Source organism: Hirundo rustica, chromosome 5, assembly GCF_015227805.2.
Source record: "Hirundo rustica isolate bHirRus1 chromosome 5, bHirRus1.pri.v3, whole genome shotgun sequence".
Classification (NCBI taxonomy): Eukaryota; Metazoa; Chordata; class Aves; order Passeriformes; family Hirundinidae; genus Hirundo; species Hirundo rustica.
In genome coordinates, this window is record NC_053454.1 from 40,420,763 (window position 1) to 40,441,045 (window position 20,283).

General features: G+C 40.3%; 1 protein-coding gene across 22 annotated transcripts in view; it reads left to right on the top strand.

The window, feature by feature from the left end:
* Window positions 1-3,181: 3,181 nt before the first annotated feature.
* The window catches only part of FHIP1A (FHF complex subunit HOOK interacting protein 1A), a 79,604-nt gene continuing 62,502 nt past the window's right edge, over window positions 3,182-20,283 (top strand). For 5 of the 22 annotated variants that reach the window (XM_040065599.2, XM_040065596.2, XM_040065603.2 and 2 more), the window contains exons 1-3: window positions 3,205-3,452; window positions 3,717-3,798; window positions 17,220-17,337. The gene's annotated coding sequence lies outside the window, so the exon portion shown is untranslated. Of the gene's footprint in view, window positions 3,453-3,659; window positions 3,874-4,050; window positions 4,104-6,950; window positions 6,972-7,202; window positions 7,228-17,219; window positions 17,338-20,283 lie in introns of those variants that run through there. The other 17 variants (XM_040065601.1, XM_040065604.2, XM_040065609.2 and 14 more) reach the window with 13 other exon arrangements.

Here is a 20,283-nt window from a genome sequence, read left to right on the forward strand (position 1 = left end):
CTTGGGGACATCTTTTAACAGTAAGGGATGAATGTGGCTTATTCCATTCAGATGAAACACGATTTAGGTAGAACTAACCAAAGGTTTTTCATAGGCATTTAGAGTGCTTTCCTTTCTTAGTATGAAGGTTTTAAGGTATGTGTAGAGAAAATTCTGAAGTAACTTTCTGAAGATTTAAAGCAAACTTTCTTTTTGTCCCCTCAGAGAAGATAAGGAACAATGGCTGTAGCAAAGCATATAACATGACTTGGAAAATGCCTGCATTTCTCTTCATTCTTAAATAGGATATTTCTATCTTCTAACACCTTTCCTGGAAATTAGATCTCTTGCTAAGAAGCAAATGTGGTATAGGTTTGTTTTACTGAGGTGGTATCTAGATCAAATCTAAGAAAAACCTGTGTTAAATGGGGCAGTCCAGGGGTCACTTAACTTACAGTGAGCATTCTGGTTTGTTGACAGTAACTTGGGTTTCTTTAGCCTGAGCTTGCTGTGGAGCAAAACTGGTGACCAAAAGTAAGAGCATACATGTTGTGGTGCTCTGTAAAAACTGTAAATACAAAGCTAGTTTTAATTATTAGTACCTCCTCAGAGGTACTGCACAATTATATCAATGACACAACATTCAAGGCCTGCAAGTGCTGGTCATGAAATCTCATGTTCCCTTTAGTACTTGCCATTATGCTGTCAGTCAGTTGTGTTTGGGTTCATGTGTTACACCTCTAACTCTTGGGTGAAGCATTTCTCAGCAGCTAAGAATGCCTTCAGAACAAAGAGGGTGAGTAGGAGGATTAGTGTGAGCTTGTGATAAGCCATCTTTACACTTCCATCTCTTCTAAATCTGTGTGATAGAACAGCTTATCAAATGATTAAGAGATAGGGATGTAAAAGGATGGCTATCTTGGATTCAACCTAATTATCACAGCAAAAATAATTATGGAGTGCCTTAAAAATGCTTAGAGCAGCAATAGAAAGAAGCAAAATAGATTCTATCGGCATCTGCAAGAGGCAGATGACAGGTTTCACACAAAGGGCATCTTCTCTCTGTGTGCTGGCTGATGGTTCCCATGCTTCTGAAACCAAACTATTTAAACAGAAGTATCCACTCAGTTTCTCCTAAAGTCCTCTAGACAATTCTACCAAATTCCTAGGCTGGCTTCTGCTCTGCTGTCCTAGACAGCAACCAAATGCCATCCATCTCCACACCCAGGCTCAATAGCAGCACTTGGAAGCTGCTTCCTGAATTTATGTAACAAAACACCAGATCTAATGTTGGAAAACAGCTCTCCAAAGAGAGACATGCATGCTCAGTCATCTACGCAATAGATTCTGGATTCAAAACATGAAGGGATAATGTTACTAGCTCTGCTGAGCACCAAGCACCTCTACATTTTCAATAAAGCATTACACGGCCTTACTATTTCATCTTGCATTTCCAAAACAACAGCACGTGAGGGAGGAATTATAGTCCTTAGAAATGGCAGTACTCCCTGCTCCTTAAAGTTTAGATTTAGTTTCAATGTGTGCCAAGATATAGCATAAGTACCAATGATTCTTCCAGTCCTCCTAAGTGGAGGAGTGGAGGAACCTCTGTTATGCTAGATCAGTTTTATTTCTTAGTGGATTTTTGGATGACAGTTTTATCCTGGGTTGGGAAACCTTAACTCTGGCATACATAGGTGTGAGTTAGTTTGTTTGAGTCTAGTTAGTTAGAAATCTCAGTAAATTATCCTTTAATTACACAGAGCTTTGGAAAGAATGCTTCCTGAGCTCAGAGACAACACTGTTACACTTGGTAGATTATACTATACGTTTCTTTAAATGAGCTGCTACCCTAATAGGCCAGCATCTATTCCTGTTTCAAGTCTTTAGTGAAACCATAATAAGAATACTTACAGTCTAATTAATTTATCTGAAGCCTTAAAAAAAAAAAAAAAAAAAAAAAAAAAAAAAAGATATCGAGAAGAAAACATAATGGCATACATAGTGGCATATTTAACTATGCTTAACTATTTACCACAGCAGTCTATCACAGTTACAGTGAGGTATTTAAAAATAAGAACTGTATAGTATGACAGAATCACAGAAAGGTTTGAGTTGGAAGAGATCTTAAAGATTATCCAGTTCCGACCTCTTGCCATGGGTAGAGATGCCACCCACTAGACCAGGTTGATCAAAGCCACATCCAGCTTAGCCTTGAACATTTCCACAGATGGGACATCCAGAGCTGAGAGGAACCTGTTGCAGTGCCTTACCACCCTCTGAATATGGAATTTTTCCTAACATCTCATCTAAAGTTCTCTTTTTTTAGGTTAAAACCATTACCACTTTTCCTACCACTATGTATACAGGTCCATCTCGCTCTCTTTTGTGAGTCTACATCAAATGTCACAGAATTGACAGGGTTGGAAGGGGCCTCTGGAGATCGTTTAGTCCAACTCTCCTGCCAAGGCAGGTCTGCCTCCAGCAGATGACACAGGAACTCTTCCAGATGGGTTTTGAAGGTCTCCAGGGACTGAGACTGCATTGCCTCTGCTCCAGTGCTCTGCCACCGTCAACATAAAGTTCTTCCTCATGCTGAGGTGAAACTTCTCGTGTTTTAGTTCATGCCCACTGCTCCTTGTCCTGTCACTGTGCGCCACTGAAAAGAATCCGGCACCATCCCCTTGGCACCTGTCTTTGGCATATTTGTATGTATTAATGGGATTATCTCCCAGTCTGTTCTTCTCTGGACTAAACAGGCTCAGATCCTGCAGTCTCTCCTCACAAGAGATGTGGAAGGCCACAAGGTCTCCCCAGAGCCTTCTCTTCTCCAGACTGAACGACCTCAGCTCCCTCAGCTTCTCTTCAGAGGAGAGGTGCTCCAGCCCACTGATCACCTTGCAATTTTTACCGCCGGGGAACTACCTCTAATTTTCACTTGTAGGATCGGGATAGATTTGAAATGGTACTTCTGGCTTGCGGGTTTTCCATGTAAGCAGGCAGAGACGGCAGGAAGCTTTTTTGAATTGCAGGGTTATTGTTTCTGAAGTCGGGCTCTATCCCCCGGACCGTCTCCCGGCGGGCGCCCGCCTAGCAGAGGCCGCCTTGGGCCGGGCCTCCCCCGGCAGGTCGCGGCTCCTCCCCGCCGCTCTGACTCACGGCCCGGCCCCACTCGCACAAACTCTGCGGCCGGTGCCGACCTGGGGCCGGCCGCTGTGAGGGAGCGGGGGGGCGCGCAGGACAAGATGCCCGCCCTGAGGGGACGGAGCCTTCGAGGCGGGCGGGCGTGAGGGCGCTCCCCTCCGAGGGATTAACGACGGCTCCGCCGCCCCGTCGCGGACGGCGATTTACCTGGGTGGCCACCTCCCTCCCTCTTTCCTTTCTTCCTTCCCGGAGCCGGTGGTTTCGGCGGAGAGGGAGTGGAGCCCGCCTGGCCCCTCCCCGGAGAAACTTTCCGCCGCCACCCGCGCCAGGTAGGGGCTGGTCCCGCTGGGGCGGGAGCCGTCAGGGGCGGCGGTGGCTGGGACGGGCCCCGCACCGAGTTTCGGGGGGGTCGCGCCGCCCTCGGCCTCGTCGGCGGGCGGGGCGGGCTGTCAGGCCGCTGTCACCCCCGGCCGAGCAGCTGCCGTCTGCCGCAGGGCCGCCGCGGGCTGAGGGCAGTATATAGGTCAGTGGAAGTAATGCCCGCCTAATCCCCTTTATCTTTTTGGCTCGGCTTTTCCGGTGCTGGTTTGTAGGGCGACCCTTGGGCAGCGTCGGCCGCAAACTTCTGGGGAAGAGAGAACCCAGGCTTCGCGCAGGGCTGTGCGAGCGGGCGAGGTGAGAGCATGGGAGACGCGCTTTTATTTTCCGGAAGGCTTTTCCTCCCAAGTGTGGCGCCTAACGGAGTGCCAGGTATTCATTCCTGCGTAGGGCTGTCACCGGCGTGACCCTGCGCACGTGTGCTCAGTTTGGGTTCGGACTTCTCTTATAGCAGGTTCATTAACATTGATTATTTCTTTCTCCTTGCGTCGCTCACCGAATCACCTAAGGCTATTCCGGCGTTTGATTTGGATGCCAAAGGCAAGTAGAGGTCTCGGCAACTACTTCGGGGCCCGGGTAGCGGGAGAAGGCAGTGTGCCCCGGTAAAGTGATTGCTGTGTTTGCTTTCTCTGATCTTTGAGGAACTATTAGCAAGGTCATGTGAACCTTTCTGTTGCACAAGGGTGTTGGTAGCAACTCAGCATGATTCAGTTGCTCCGTGTGGACAAATACGTAGGTGCTGGCAGGTGCCCGCTGTCTGCTGGGACGCCTTGCGTAAAGCCAGCCTGCTAGGCTGGGGCATGTGGTTTCTCTTAACTGAGAAAGGCTAAGGCATACTTGATGGTATTTGGAGATTTTTTTGGATTTTCAGTCTGATTTTTCTCTTCCCTGGTCTGTTTGATTGGTTTTGTGATTAGCATTAACATATTTCATATAATGATGGTAAGAAAAAATGCATAAAAATGATTGTGTGATTTTGTATGCCCCCTTATTACTTGTGATTGAACTGAATATGACTTCAGAATCTGCCAGTGCCCTCTCTGCTTAGGTATTTTCTGTTGATCAATGTGAAACTGATGCTGTGCAAGAGTTTAAAGTTGCATTTTCCTTTCATACAACAGTGTTTTTATTCTCCTGTACAGCAGTAAGAAGGATCTAGCGCCTCCCCTTAGTGGGGAAGCATGAGGTTTTAATTTTGTTTTCATTTTCAGAGAGAAGAGGTAGTGATAATAAATTGTCCATTCAAAGAGATCTCTCATACACCAATAAGGTAGTAGTGTTAGGTCAGCGGTATAGACCTGTCTTTGCCCTGTGCTGGTTTTATATTGTAATTTCTAGAAGTAAACCTTGTAGAAAAGGTGTTGATTGGAAGGGTTTGTAATACCTGAACCAGTTGTCAATTTAAGATTTTCACATTATCTGTGGTGCTTTACTTCTTCTGGATGTACAACAGTCCACCTGATCTGAAACTAATCTAAGAATGAGGACCTAATGCTGTAATTAATTTCTTCCTCTCTGGCTCTGCTTTGATGAACATGGAATGTCAAAGGGAGAAGGGAAAGACAGAAAAACTTACAGGGCAGGATTGTACCAGTGAGATACTGATGTGAGAATGGCACTGGTGAAACTCATGGAGATGCCTTTTCTTTTTATCTATCTCAATCAAAACAAATGTTTTCAATTGACTTTTGCTAACAGCTGTTTTAGTCTGTTTATTGATCCATGGTGATTGACGATATGTGCATTGAAAAAGAAGTGAATCCTATTTGAATGAGGAAAAATGTGTGAACAAAGCCTGTGGAAGGAACTTAGCTTTATGTGCATAGTTCCCTTTTTGTCTTCTTTAAACTTTACTGTGTCTAAACTATATGATGGTGCTGGTAAAAACCGGATTGTCCTCTGTAAGGGTTTTGGCTTTGAGTTGTTTTTCTTGTTTTATTTTTTGGTTTTATTCCCCTAAATGGGATACAAACCTTCATAGAATCTGAAGCCAAGAGAACCAAAATTGGAGAAACTGCTCCTAATGTGGTTTTATTTGATCCTGGCATGAAACTGAGTTTTATAAATCTATAGCTATGTCTTTTCTGCAAAAAGATTATAATGATGCATTGATGCCTGTCAAGCTTAAGTCTTCAGATTTACAGACATTCAGTACCATCTGAAGCATCAGTTTCTCTGTTAAACTGTACATTGAAGGATTATTAAGATTACTTTGATATACATCGTTTTAAGACTTCTTTTAAACAAAGAATTTATTCACAAGTGCTGCTGTTCCTCCCTTGCATGTCTCTATTTATTATATATAGATATTGCTTTTTGATGCCTGCAGAGGCTTTCATTGCAAAAGAGATCCAAATTTTAATTAGTCTAATGGGAATCTTGTTTAGCTCTCTAATGTTTGAGTAGCATGCTTGACTTTTTAAAGGTGCAGTTCTTCACATCCTGATCTGATGTTACTGTGGGCAGGAGTGTCTGTCAGACATGAGAGAGATGTGTTCTCTCTTTCTTTCTCCTATGGCATATTTAGTGTAGTTGGTGTGTTTGTGGTGTTTGTTATGTGCTGCTGAGAACAAGGCTTTTTTTACCTCTTGTTCCAGTCATCATTTTTGGCAACAATTTTGTAACTGTATTTTGGTTTACGGACAAACTCTCAGACTCTTCTGCTCAAACATGCTGGCTTGGCATTGTTACCTTACTTATGGTCTCTTCTCAGCCTAATGGGATAGGTCAGTTTTATACTAAATAGCTGCCGCCCCAACAAAATAGCCATGTGCTGTATCCACATCAGAATAAGCACCAGGAAAGAGGGCATAGAGGAAGGCTCTTAGCAGAATAGTGCGTTTTGTGACCTGCTTTTGGGTGTGTTTCAGGTAATGCAGTACACAACAGCAGATGCCTGTACTTTGGGTATGTTATGGGTGCACTCTTAATGCTCTGATAGTATTGAGTAAAGGCAAACAACCTCGGGGTGCTTCCAGAAGAGACTACAAAGGTCTGCACTGTTCAAAAATTGAGGTATGAGTGACCTAGAAATTCTGAACATTTTTTTAGTCTTATTTGCAATGCAGTATATTGGCCAAATACTTGTAAGTAGATGCTGGTATGTCTGTACCTTTCAAAACTCATGCAAACAGCTTACAAGAAACAGTGCCTTTTTCTGATCTGATTAATTTATTTGGAAATAAATAGAGCTAGGACTTCATTGTGTCATGGGTAGCAGGTCAATTAGACCTGTTATCAAATTGCTGAGGCTGCATCTAAAGTCCTGGGTCGAGTTCTGGGCCCCTCACAAGAAGAACTTTGAGGTTCTGGAGCATGTCCAGAGAAGGACAGTGAAGCTGGTGAGGGATTTAGAGAGTGAGTGCTGTGAGGGGTGGCTGAGGGATGTAGGGGTGTGTAGCCTGGAGAAAAGGAGGCTCAGGGGAGACCTTATCACTCTCTAGGACTGCCTGAGAGGATCTCGTGACCAGGTGGGTGTTGGTCTCTTCTCTCAGGCAACTAAGAGCAGAGAAAATGGCCTCAAGCTGTGCTGGGGAGGTTCAGGCTGGACATCAGGGAGAAGATGTTCACTGAAGAGGTGTTAAGCATTGGCGTGGGCTGCCCGGGGAAGGGGTGGAGTCACCATCCCTGGGAGTGTTCAAGAGATGACTGGATGTGGCACTTGGTGCTATAATTTAGTTGACACGGTGGTGGTTCAGTCACAGGTTGGACTTGCTGGTCTTGAAGGTATTTTCCAGCCTTAATAATTCTGTGATTCTAGTGAATTAAAAGAACAGTTTTGAATGCACTTGTGAATGTGTACAATAAGTGCTTCTGGCTTGATATCACTTCATTGTAATTCATGTATACACACACCTGTATGTTTTAAATGTACAGCTTTAACTGTAGAAGTGCTGTGATGGTAAGGAAGCATTCACCAGCTGAAGTTAGTATTAGGAACACTGAGGAGCTGTGGGAATGCATCTTCCCTTACTTTCTGTTGTAGACATTGGTCATAAGACTTTCTATTAGTACAGTTAGGTATCTCTCAGTCAAGGACTCAGTGATGGTGTGGTAAGAATTCTTCGCATGTTCAACCATCTGGCCAAAAAGTTCTTGTCTAAGGTGATCCTGAAGGGCATGTCCAGGTGAGGCAATTCCATGTGGAATTGAAACAGAGCAGGTAAGATAAGAGCTGGTGAGAGTGGTGATACAGGCTCAAGACATGTGAAGACATAATCTAAGAATGTGTTACCTATGATATCAAGTGGAATTACCTTTGATTAGCAGAGGAAAGTTTGGAAGCATGACACAAACATAGCTATCTGCATGCAGGAGGCCCAGCATGTAGTTGGGACTTTAGATTGTCTCTGAACCAAATGTAGCCCTTTCTCCTAGCAGCTGGAATATTTGCCTTGAAATTTATTCTGTTTCAAACTGTGGCTTCCCATGAGTGGTGAGTTATTGGGAAATCAATGACTTCTTTATCTTTTTCTTTTCCTTAAAAAAATGTCAGATTTTTGCGATACTGAATTGGCTATGTGTACAATATTGTTAGACCATGGCAGTTAATTCTGATCTAAACATACTGAGCATGTTGTTATCTACTTTTTGTGTGAGAACATAACAGCATAGCTAGATTAGTGCTAAAAGTATGAGGCAAATTCTTATCACGTAGTTTTTGCCATTTGTCTTTAGAAGCACAGTCAAATGTTTTCTCCCCTTGTACCTCTGCTGTAGTCTCCAAGCATATGACAGACACAGTTTTGTTTATTTAAACATTTGCATGCCTTAGAAGAACTTGTCTTTGTTTTTTTCCTTTTCTTTTAAAGACAGGGAAGCTGTGCGGTAATAAAAACGTGCTAGATTCTTTGCATCAGTAACTATTACTGAAAGACAATTGTGCCCATTATCCTTCTGATTGTAACTCATTTTTTGCAAGTTGCTTGTATTGTATATTGGTGAAGGGTAGGATTTCTTTCTGTGAAAATTTTTATATAGAAAGACTGTTCTACTAATAGTGGATTTTGCCTGCAGAGCTGATCAAATGATGCCCTCAAAAAAGCTCACAACTGGAAGGATTTCCTAGTGCATGTAAAAAAAATACAGCTTTTAAAGTCTTGATGGTCTTTATATTCCAGTTAATGTTTGGATTGTAACTTAAATTTAGCTGTTGGCTAACAGTTGAAGAGTTAAACTGCTGAAGAATCAATCCCATTTACATTCACAAAACCTTTTGTAAAACCTCAGATACCCCTGAGCAGGAGGAAAGAGAATATTATACTTTTGAATTGGTTTTATTAACAATTAGCAGTTAATATAATTGTAATAACTAAATTATTTTCAGGTGTTTAGGGTTTTTTACACGCTAGTCAGAGAGCTGTGGTTGAAAAGTTGCTGTTGTGCAGGCCAAGTCCAAAAAGTAGCATGGGTTGTTACTGATTTGTGTTAAATCATTTTGCTGTGGCAGGCTCCTGCCCTCATGCAGCAAACCTGAGAGGGAGAGAGAGCTTGGCTTTCTGTTTCATCACTGTACTGGCATTACATTGAGCAGTGCTTCTGTAAGCATGTATACCTTACACACACAAGGGAAGAGGGAAGCCTGATTAGGGGGGTGTGCCTTTCATAACGACAGGCTGAAGGTGAAATATCTGTAGGTTGCTGCACTGGTCCCACAGCTCTTAGTAAACAGAACTGTGCTGCTTCTTCTTTGCACGTTTGTGGCATTTTTGCACTTCACTTGTGCTATAAATATGTTTTAGTTCAGTGTTACGAATTCTGTATTCCTGTAAGAAAACCTATGGAGGTCAAAAGTTTATCTCCCCTTTTGAGGAACTCAATGATTTCCAGTGCTGGACTTCACAAGAATTGCATGCCCCCAGCTGCAGCACGATGTGGATTTGTTTTGGAAGTGAGGACTCTGTTCCTCTCTGTGAGTGGAATTAGAATTGTGCTGGTGTTTCTGCCTTGTGTGCCTGACCAAGGTAAAGTGACAACAGGTGCTAAGTAGCCAAAAATTTTACTGCAAACCATAAAGAGCTTCAGAAAAGTGTGTGTTGCTCCTTTTTATTTTTGGCTCCACTGTTCTCAAGTCACCCAATGTCCTTGGAATGCCTTTGGTATGAATTGGGAATTTTTAAATTTTTTTTTTCTTTTTTCCTTTTAATTGGCCATTTTGCCATTCAGCACACGGAAGCAGAGAACACATAGTCAGCAATAGGTGTAACAGGATAATTTCCTTTCTGAATTGCTGACTTGCATTAAGATTAATTATGCTTGCCTGCTTGGAGTGGTTTCAGGTAAACAGTTAGAAAGTTCTATATCAGCTTCTTGAAACATATTTTTAGGATGAGAAGCCTATGAAGTGAGAGTACATTTTGAATGGAGGAAAAGCATGGAAGGCAGAAACTGATTTGCCTTTGCAATGATTCTTTTCTTAATATTTTGGTCTGAATAGTGTGAACAACACTAAAAGATCCTTCCCTAAACTTGCTGCCAGAGAACACTGAGGTTTTTATGGCTGTCAGTGGCTGCATTTGCTTTCAGCATATTTTGCTGGCATGATTTTTACAGAGGTGATGTTTGCCAGCAGCAGCCTGGTGCTAGTGTTGATAAAGCGGAACACACAGTAGTATTGAGATTCTTTTGGAAAATTTCCTTCAGCTAGGTAGGGCGTGGTTTGTTTTGCTTGGATGCCGTCAGAAATCTTGGACTTGGAGAACTTTTTTTCCTTCTCACAAGAACCTTTATTGTTAGGAAAAAAATTTTAAATGTTCAGAGAGCAAGAACTAGGGCAGTTTAGGAAAGACTGCATTTATAATGCGTGCTCTTTTGCTGGTAGTGTTTTTAGCAACTTAGGTTCAATAGCTGAAATGTTAGTTTGATTTTAAAGTGGCAGCAGTGAGGGGGATAAAATTTTGCTGTATTGGCAGCAAGGCCTATTCTCTTACTAGTGTACATTTGTTTTGCAAACATTTTAAGTAACAACAGTTCAGGTTTAAAAGAGGCATCAGGTCAACAGCAGCATTTCAGGGGCCCTTGCCATTGGGCTTGGTGTCAGGAGACAATGTGGTCTAATCAGTTGTAATTCAAAGTACATTTAAATATTCTGAGATAAAGATATGATTTATTCAGAAGCAGGAATATTGAAATCTGTGGCATATGATAATGCAGAAATTGAAACTGTTCTTCTACAGAAGAAAATATGAACAGTAGTGAGAGGCTGGCTTGGCTACCAGTGAGCTCTTCAACACCAAATGCAAGGAGGGAAAGGAATTCCCGGCTGGATTGCCAAGGACAAGTGTAAAAATAAAGCACACATGCATATAATTAAAATGTGACATTCAGAATGGCCAACTCAAAAAGAATAATGAGAAATCATTATAGATACATAAAGTTAGTAAAAAGAAAGTTAGAGGATGTTTGCTCCTGTTTGACGAGTGGAGCTGTGGACAGATAATGCAAAGCAGGCTTAGATCTTTTTTTGTTTGTTTCTTCACCTCAGGTCTAATAAAAGATACTGGGACTTGGGGATGAATGTGATGTACAAGGCAAGTGCTAAAACCCAAAGGTAGTGTGAGGAAAGAGTGAGTTTTAGGGCAGTTTAAGTTTGAAGCGTTTACAAAAACACTGTTGAAAGGGTAAGGGCTGGCTGATGTAATCCTTGAGCTGCTGCAGTTACTTAACTCATGGAGGGTATGTGTAATACTGTGCCACTGGGAAGAGGGATTGTCTGTCTGTACAGGTGTCAGGGGCAAGGGGCAAGTGGAAAAGAGCAACTGTAGACACAGTTGTTTATCTTTATTTGCTCTAGTATTTTTCTTGGGAATTAAACCCTCCCAAAGCAGTAGAGGATGATGAAGAAATAAGCAGTAGCCCATGTGATTTTTTTTAAGATTAAACCATTAGACAAATAGAATTTCTCTTTCCGAAATGCTAACAGAAGAGGAGCAGTAGATCTCTGGTAGCTTGACTCTGTGATAGAAACTCTCAAAATTTCATTCTTGTTAAAGAATGTCTGGAGGAATTGACTCTGAGCAAGTGCTAAACTGATTGAAAAACATTGTTTTCCCTAGAAATCAGCTCATGAGATAGTGTTCTTGTTTAGGCCAGAGAGGTTTATTTTAGATACATACATGAAGGATTTATATATTTTAGTAGACAACAAGAATAACAGGACTCAACATTGCTACAGAATTGTAAAATTAGAGAATACCAAGATACTGTCAAAAAATTATTAAATTCTGCTGTAGAAGGTTTTCTTAAATAGAGCTGGTTCTTAGATTGGGACTGAAGTTTGTATTGCAAAATCCTATAGCACAGTTCCTTATTTCAAACACAGCAAGGCTTCTTTAAAGTAATTTCTGCCTCCTGGTTGATGGGAGCAATTGGGAAAAGCTAGAAGGATCAAATGCTTCTCTCTGAGGCTTACTTCAGTTAACCTTAAGGACCTTTCCATTTCTTGTTGTGGGATCCTGTGTCTGCATCTCATATGTGTAAATAGAATTATGTTCTACAAGTTAAATGAAGTAACCTTTCCAGTCAATATTAATGTACTGTAATGTTTTGAAGATGGAATTAATTAAAAAATAATTAAAAAGGAAAAAAGGTAATATGAACCCATTGGAGGGAGTCTGGAGAAGAGCAGTAAAATACCTGGATGTCTGGAGAAATGACTGAATGAGCTAGGAGCTGTTATTTTAGCTTCAAAGAAGTGGAGAAATGAGAAAGTGAGGGTTTGTCTAAATGTATGAGATAAACATGTTTTTCATAGTGATCTGATTTTTTCCTTGCTTGATAAAACATTGTTGCATTGGAATATATTATCAGAAGAAGTCGTGTATGATATTAAGAACAGGTAATGAAGGCAGCTGTGAGTTGTGACAGGAACATGATGTGTGTTGCCATGGCACGGGGGAAGGACTAGATGACTTTGAGGTGATTTTTTTATCCTTTGAGTGCAAAAAGGAGATGGTTACTGTGGTGCAGCATGATGTGTAAAATCCAGGGAGAACACAGTACTGAGAATTCATGTTATTGGTACCTCTACTCTTACATTTCATCTGACAAGGAGGATCCAGAAGGTACCAAAACATGACACCTCTTTGTTGGTTTTTTTTTTCCCTTTTCACCTGCCTGGGGTAGGTGAGGGAGCTTTGTAACTGCACAGTGCAGTGGCTGTTGAAAAGCAGCTAGAATTCCCTGTTAGAGATTACAACATGAGAAAAATGACTGTGGGCATGGCTATACCCACACTGGCTCTGTAGGAGCAAATCCTAGAACAGGGAGTGCAAGGAAATGTGGTGTGAAGATGCCTGGATTAGCTTTGAGAACCGTTTTGTCGTATTTGTGTGCTCTTGCATCCAAGCCACTGGGGTTTAACTGCTTCCAGACCTGTGTGAGTCTGCTCTCTGCCACGCAGACTTAATCAGCTTGTGCTCGTGAAAATTTGGAAAACTCTTTCATGTAATCTGCTGTATATTGTAAACAACACTTCATTTTGCTGCCCTAGTAGCCTGGGCTTGTTTGAATACACTAATTCTTTTTCTTTAATTATTTGTCCAGTAACAGTCCAAAACAGAAGGGGCTCTTCACTGCATGATAGTTCTTGTCCAAATAATAGGGATAACAACAGTGACATTAAACAAAGGTTTTAATTTCAGCTGCGTGTTAATGGGGAAAATTGTGAATAGCAGAAGGAAAACAAAGATTTGAGGAAGTCCTGCAGTGTCAACTGATCTTTAAATCAAAAGCAAATAGGCACATTTTAATGTAAAATTAGCAGTTTAGAAGATTTCTGGTTTGTTATTCACAGAGGGAGATTTCCCAGGAGGTATCACCTCTGTGCTGTGTTTGTTATCTTAATTCATGCATGTATGAAACCGGAACGAACATACTTCCCTCTTAATATTTGAAGTCCATCTGCTTTTTTGAATGGCATCTGTTGGTACCGGGAGTGTTTGTATTGATTCATATATATCTGTGGACTGTGATTTCCAGGATTATTTTCTTGGGCTCTCACATGAAGGGGAAAGATAAGGAAAGCAATTTGAATTTCCCAAACCACAAAGCTATGCATCTTTCTAATATCTAACTTGGGTAGTGGTGTAGGTTAAGATGCATGGGATGTGATACAGTCTCTAAGGAGAACTTCCCTCTCAAAATGCAGTATAGCCCTGACCTCAAAATTAATTCTGTTTAAAAAAAAAAGGGGGGGGGAGAGAGAAAGAGAGAATGTATAAATCCTTGAAAAGGGTTTTGCCATTCTGAGAATGTCCTGGTAACTTGCCTGTTAAAAACAAGTTTGACAGTCTGCTCTGCTGTGGACTGGGGAAACATTGAAAACCGCTATCTGTTATGATTTGATGATCTCAAGATACCAAGTAGAGCATCCTGATTCCTGAAGGGTACTACTAAGAATTGATTATGTTCTAAAGCTTTTCAATATGCATGCGTCACCACACCCGTTTTAGGACAGAATTTCAAGCTATCCAAGCAATGTCAAGCTATGTGTTTTTTCTTATATTTGTATAATTATGAATCATGATTCATATGAATACTGTGATCCAGAAAATATATAAAATTCATATCAATCATATGAGACAGAAAATATTGGATAAAATATAACATTTTTGTATCTGGTCCAAAGTTTTTAAGCAGTTATTCTGCCATTTCGTGTTTTCCTCACCTGTCTCAGTTTTCCGAAATGAGAAGGCAGAACTTCTTTTATCTCCTCTCTCTCCCTTTGTTCCCCGTCCTTACCATCCAGGATACAGAATGCAAAATATTTGCACTTCCAAGAATGTTACATAAGGCAAGACTGTGCTTGGTAATAATGGTTTGTCAGTGCCTACAAAGAGATCCCAGTATCAGTGCTCTCTGGAGATAAGGATGTATTATTTCCTATAAGGCAATACTGAACTGATGATACTGTGTGATTAATATGACTCTCCTGGGTGACAACTACAAGAAGCTTTCCATTCAATTAGCACCACGCTTCTTTAATTTAATTACAGCTTTAAAAAATAATATTTAAAAGGATGATTCAAAATTGGAACTTGCTAAATTATTCAAATTTTTCTTCTTTCATATACTAGACTGAGTCTTCTTTTACACTCTGACCTCAGGGGTGTCTGTGTGGGTTTGGTTTTATGTGGGTTTTTTTTTGGGGGGTGTGTTTTTTGGTTTTTATTTTCCAAATTATTTTGGAAGCTAAAGGCACTTAGGTTCTGGACATTTTCCATAGCTTAGAAAGGTTTCATAGTTATGTTTCCATAGCTAGGGTTTCAGATTTAGATTTTTTTCATATTTTTTTACATATGCTTGATCAGGGAATCGTTCCCCATTCTGAATGCCTTCTCTCTAAAACCTGCACATTAACTACATATCACAGAGAAATCTTTTGTAGGCTACAAAAGAACTTTTGTAGCCTACAAAAGAACAGACCGTTGTGATTTTCTTTACTGCCTTGGTAGCAGCAACAAAGATTCATTGAGTCAGTCTTGCAGGACTTTGATGCTGAAAGACTGGATAAGTTTGGATAATATGGCACCACTGTGTAATATTTTATTAAGCATATATTTGAAAACATGCATTAGCCATGTCAGAAATGGGATTGTCCCTCATGAAACTGTTCTTCATTGGCTCTGGTTTCAGTCGCTTGTACCAATTCTCAATTTCAGGCATGTGGTTCTAGATAAAAGATGATATTTAGATGGAAGCATGTTGGAATTTTTAAAACAAATGTGCTGAGAGATTTTTCCCTCCCCTAAAGCCCCCTTAATTCTGTTAGCTTGAAGCCTTTCCACAGATGCTTATTGCATATTCCTTTCCCACATCTGCTAGAAAGAATGATTTCTAGAGAGGCTGTGGGTTATCTTTGGGACTTTAGTTTAGACTCTGGGAAGGGGCAATTTCTCTTTTAATTATTTCTTTCCCATGTTCTTCTTTTCTGTTCCCTCTGATGGATTATTTCATGTGTGGTAAAAGGAAATAAAAATAGCAAGCTGGTCAACTTGCAAACCTCAAACATGAGGATGTCATTTAGACTATACCTGTTTTGTTGCTTGTATGACAGTAGTTTTTAAGCTATGCTACAAATTAAAGGAGATAATCCAAGGGAGAAAATAATTGTTTAAGCTAAAAGACAGTCTGGTCAAGAACATAATTATAGGCTCCACTGAAAAAAATTGCCCAGATAAATGATACAACAGAACAAAAATTGAGAGAATATATTTACCAAATTAAACTTTGAACTTGGGTGTATGAAGCAGAGAGGAGAGAAGTTAGTATTAATTACAAATTAAGGAGAAATCTCCTTCCTTTAGGGCCCTCACTTTCAATTTTTTTTGAGTAATAAGAAAATATATTAAAAATAGTGTGGTTTAATGAGGTAGAATTTTGTGAACAGTATTTTACTACAGGAAATGTTTTAGAGATAATCTGGACAATAGAGAGATTGACCCTGTTACCATTTCAGTTGGAAACTGGTTAATTTTTAGGACTACCTCTTTATTGTAATTGAGGGGAAAAATGATGCTGGTTTCATAAAAGTCTCATGAAATTTCTGGTTACATCTGTGGAGGAACCTGGTGTAATCATCCCTGAAATTCAGGAACATGAAATAGCAAGGGATCTCTGGGGTCATCTAGTCTAGCATGTACTTGAAACCATGTTTTATTTGCAATATAAAAACAGTGCCTTCCCATAAGCCCCTAATTTTTGGCTGTTTTGTTCATGCTCCCCTGGTGGGAAAGCTGTTTAAGAACCTGTTTTAAACTATGAGTTCTTGGTCAAAAATTAAGTTTATAAAAAATATATTTTTGCCTTGATGTATATACTTTTTAAACTGTTGCAGGATTCCTTTCAGCATACTGAAAACCTTCAGAGTTTTACCTCCCTGCTTATAAGACATAGAAAAATGACACTGTCCTTATTTTGAATTAATTTGTGTAGTCTGGAGGAATTTTTGTTAGACAGGTTAGCAGGATGTCTGTAAAATCAATTTTGAATGCTAAGCACTGTGTAAATGAATAGACACTCTTTTCATACTTGCATTTTTCTGTATGTGTGCAGTCTTGTTACATGTCAAATATAAATTTAATATGAATTACTTCAGTGTTGACAGAAGGGTGTGGGTTTCTCCTTCTCCCTTGCATGTGTTTAGCTTGTTTAACAAGATGCTGTTATGATGCATTTCTTGTCTGGAAAGGGAGTTTTGTAATCAGTTTTTTGGCAGTGTATCCAGCTTTAGTATTCAGTGTAATATCACTTTTTTCTGCTTCTGTGTTTTATTTTTTTCCCCAGTGGTTACTTTTTAGCCAGAACAGTTTCTTGATTGCTTCAGACTTACTCAGTGTGTTATGCATGATTGGTTTTGGGTTGCAGCATGGATGCAAATATTTTTGAGTTGCAACAGTGAACAGAAGGCAGTGGGGAAGGCAAATGTGGGTTGCTTCTGCTGTGGCTGGGCTCTTACCTGATGATGCCCTTTGTGTTTTCAAAGGCTTCTCACTAAGGTATGGGTGAAAGGCCTAGGAGCTCTGACCTTGTCTGTGTGGACGTGTCTTGTGCTGTGATGTATGCTCTGTTACTGCTACTCCTGTGTATTTGAGAGTTTATTATCTTGTTCTCTTTAAAATGAAGTTTTTTTCCTTTTCAGTTTTTAAACTGCCAGATTTCTGTTAATAGAGAATGATAATTTTTACTTTTCTGCTTTCTCTCCCTTTCCTTGTCTGTAGTGGAAAACTGAGTGCTGCTGAAAGCTGAAGAAATTTTAAGCCTAGGTTCTTGACCAAATGGAAGAGCTGCCAGAGCCAATTTTTCCTTGCTGACCTGCTGACATTGCTTTAATTGCAGGTGAGGTAAATTGTTACTGTCGGGTCGGACGTGACGTACACACACACACGCACCTGTAATTAGAATAACAGTAGTGTCTGTGTGTGTGTAATAGGTAGTTCAGAACAGAAGTCTGTTTGCTGAGCCATGAGCTTTCTGTTTGGAGTGCTGGGTGTCACAATCAGTTTTTGTGGTATGGAGACCCTTTGTATGAAAATAAGCTTGGCACTTCAGTCTTAAATCAGATGCCTGATGGAGTCTCCAGTAACACTCAGCTGCACTTAGACACCGTGGGCTCGGGAGCATCCTGTCAGTGTTTTGTGTTTCAGTTGTGTTTGTGTTCACACCTGTACAGTGTAACTATTGTGCAATATTCCTCTGGCAATCACAGTAATTGCTTACATGTGAAAAGAATATACAGCAATTATCAGAGGTGCTTTAGCTGTCTTTTAGTGTCCTGTAGCTTCTGGAGAACAATAAATGTATTGTGACCTACATACCCTGTAAGTCAGAGGTAGGTTACCAGTGGCACGTTGATGAAGACCCAACAGCCTGTACACTGGGATTTTCTTGAGTTGGGAAGACTCCTCTTTTTCTTTTTGTTTCAGAATATCTTCACGTTATTTGGCTTATGGAATATGGAATAATTGAAATGCTTGTCATCTGAAGATTGTACATTTTCTTTTTTTCTCCTGACTCTTAACAGGTACAATGTAGGATACAAAAAGAGTTGAAGAAGGAAACGCTAGTATTCTCTATTTGAGCTTAAAAATTGAGCACAGAAACTTTAGAAAACCTTTTACAACAAAAGCTGAATAAGGGGCAGAGGTCCTAGACTTTGGCTTGTCATTGGATTATCTTACCTTATCTTACTCTGCAGTGAAACTAGTTAGCTGACAGATGAAAATTCAGATAGTCCTTTTCCCCACCCTGATGTACAAGCATGAATATCATTTGTTTCTTGATGCAACATTGTACATGTGCTTTGTTTTATTAGATAAGCTGTTTTACAACGTGAAAAGGGCTGAACACTTATGAGTCACACCTCCCCAAGAGATGCTTAGTCTCAGTTTGCAAAAGGGGCTGATGAAAGAGCATGAAAGGGAGGTGTGGTTTTCATAGCCTGAATGTTTGATAGAAGAGTTGGCATCGTCTGGGGAGGAGATGTGGGTGTTAATTGCAAGATTGTCATAAGGAAGCTGTGTACAGAAGAGAAGCCCAAGGTAGCTAGGGAGGGATCCTGATGCGTGGGTGTGAAATGAGACTGGGATTAGTACAGACAAGCTTGAATTCACAGGAAACCTGACAGTGTGTTTGGTTTCCCGAGTTGTTTGTTGTATCAGGTGAAGAATTTGTATCAATCAAACAGCATTAGAAAGAGGGAGAAATATGAAATGTTACTTCATAATAACCACTGGTTCCTGCTTTTTATATGCCCAGATTTTCTTTCCAATTTATTAGAAAAAATACAAAAAGCTGGTAGATTATAATTAAATATTAACATCCTGCTAGACTCTTGTGCCTTGACTGTTATTTTCTTGCTTTATGAAAATGAGCACCATCTCTCAGCAGTCTTTCATGTAGCATGTGTCTGGTCTTATCCTCCCCTGTAGTGCTTCCACCTCTTTTTTGATGCTGTTTGTTGCAATTCTTGATGCTGATGGGAGACTGCTTTGTCAAGTGGGAAGCGAGGATCTTGTTCTTCTCATCCTAACCTGTGCTGCTCTGTAAGGATTAGGGAGGCGTCTGGTTTCTCTGTACTAGCTTATAAAAGGTCCCAAAGTATTATATCAAAGTGTATTTAGGAAACTGAGGGGTTGTAGTCTGATGCTTGCCAGATACTCAGTATGCTACTGTTTCTACTCTCTTAATGAATTGGCAATTCTGACACTATTGCAAACCTGATTTATTAAACCCTGATCATTACAATGTTTTGGAATATTAAGCCTTGTCTAGAAGCTCCCATAGCAGGGTGTTTGGAAGGACTACATATTCCCAAGACTGATGGTGCCTTATGCAAAATTCATTGAGTATAAGCTTTTACATGTACTGACCTACAGCTAACCCATGGTTCTGTGGCTGTATGGAAGCAGCTTTAGTTGCCAAAGTGATATTTGCCAATGTGACTATTTCTGAATCAGTTGCTGTAGGTAAGAGTTCTTCAGCTGGTCTGTAGCATTAGAATATAATACCCTGCACAATAAAGACAAGTCTGTTTCCTTCTCCAGAGACAAAACTAAAGAACAATTGTTAATTTAAACTAGAGTCTGGTCTTACTCTATAACTTTATTCCTAGCAGTCTAAAGCTTTCAGTTGACTGTTCCTTCTTTCCCTGGCTTAAAATCTAGTTATGCTAAGGGAAAGGCAGTACAATCAGTGGTGGCAAGAAGTGACATGAACCAACACAATGATGCGGAGTGTTTCTCTAGTTCTCATTTTTTCCTGTTCTATGTTTGTGTAACTCCTTGATTTTACTAATATGTTTGAATTCCTGTTGGTTTTGCTAACAGCAGTAATGACAAAAACCTTAATTCCTTAACACAAGAGCTTCAGTATCTAGTCTAAGATTGTTAAGTATCTGTGATTACCAATTCTAGTCCATACTAGTATTAAATCCTTAGGTTTTTTTATTGGAGATTATTAATGCGTCTGGAATGAATATGTTCCCATATTTTTTTTTTTCAGTTAAACTTTCCTAAGTAAAACTAATAGAGTCAAGTTGGAATTTCAGAATGACAAAAGACACAAAGTGAAAAAATTCTGTTAGTTTATATACAGTACTTTAGGATCACGCTTCCTTTCAGCTGTATTCTTCCTGAGTTGTGATGTGGGGGTTGTTTGTGGTGTTTTGTTGCCTTTTTTCTCCTGGTGCCAGTTCGTAGAGTTTTGTGTTTGTTCTCATTATAAAAATGTGAAGACTCAGAGTTGTGGGGAAGAAAATGTCTTTCATTCAGCAGTGAGTTTGAG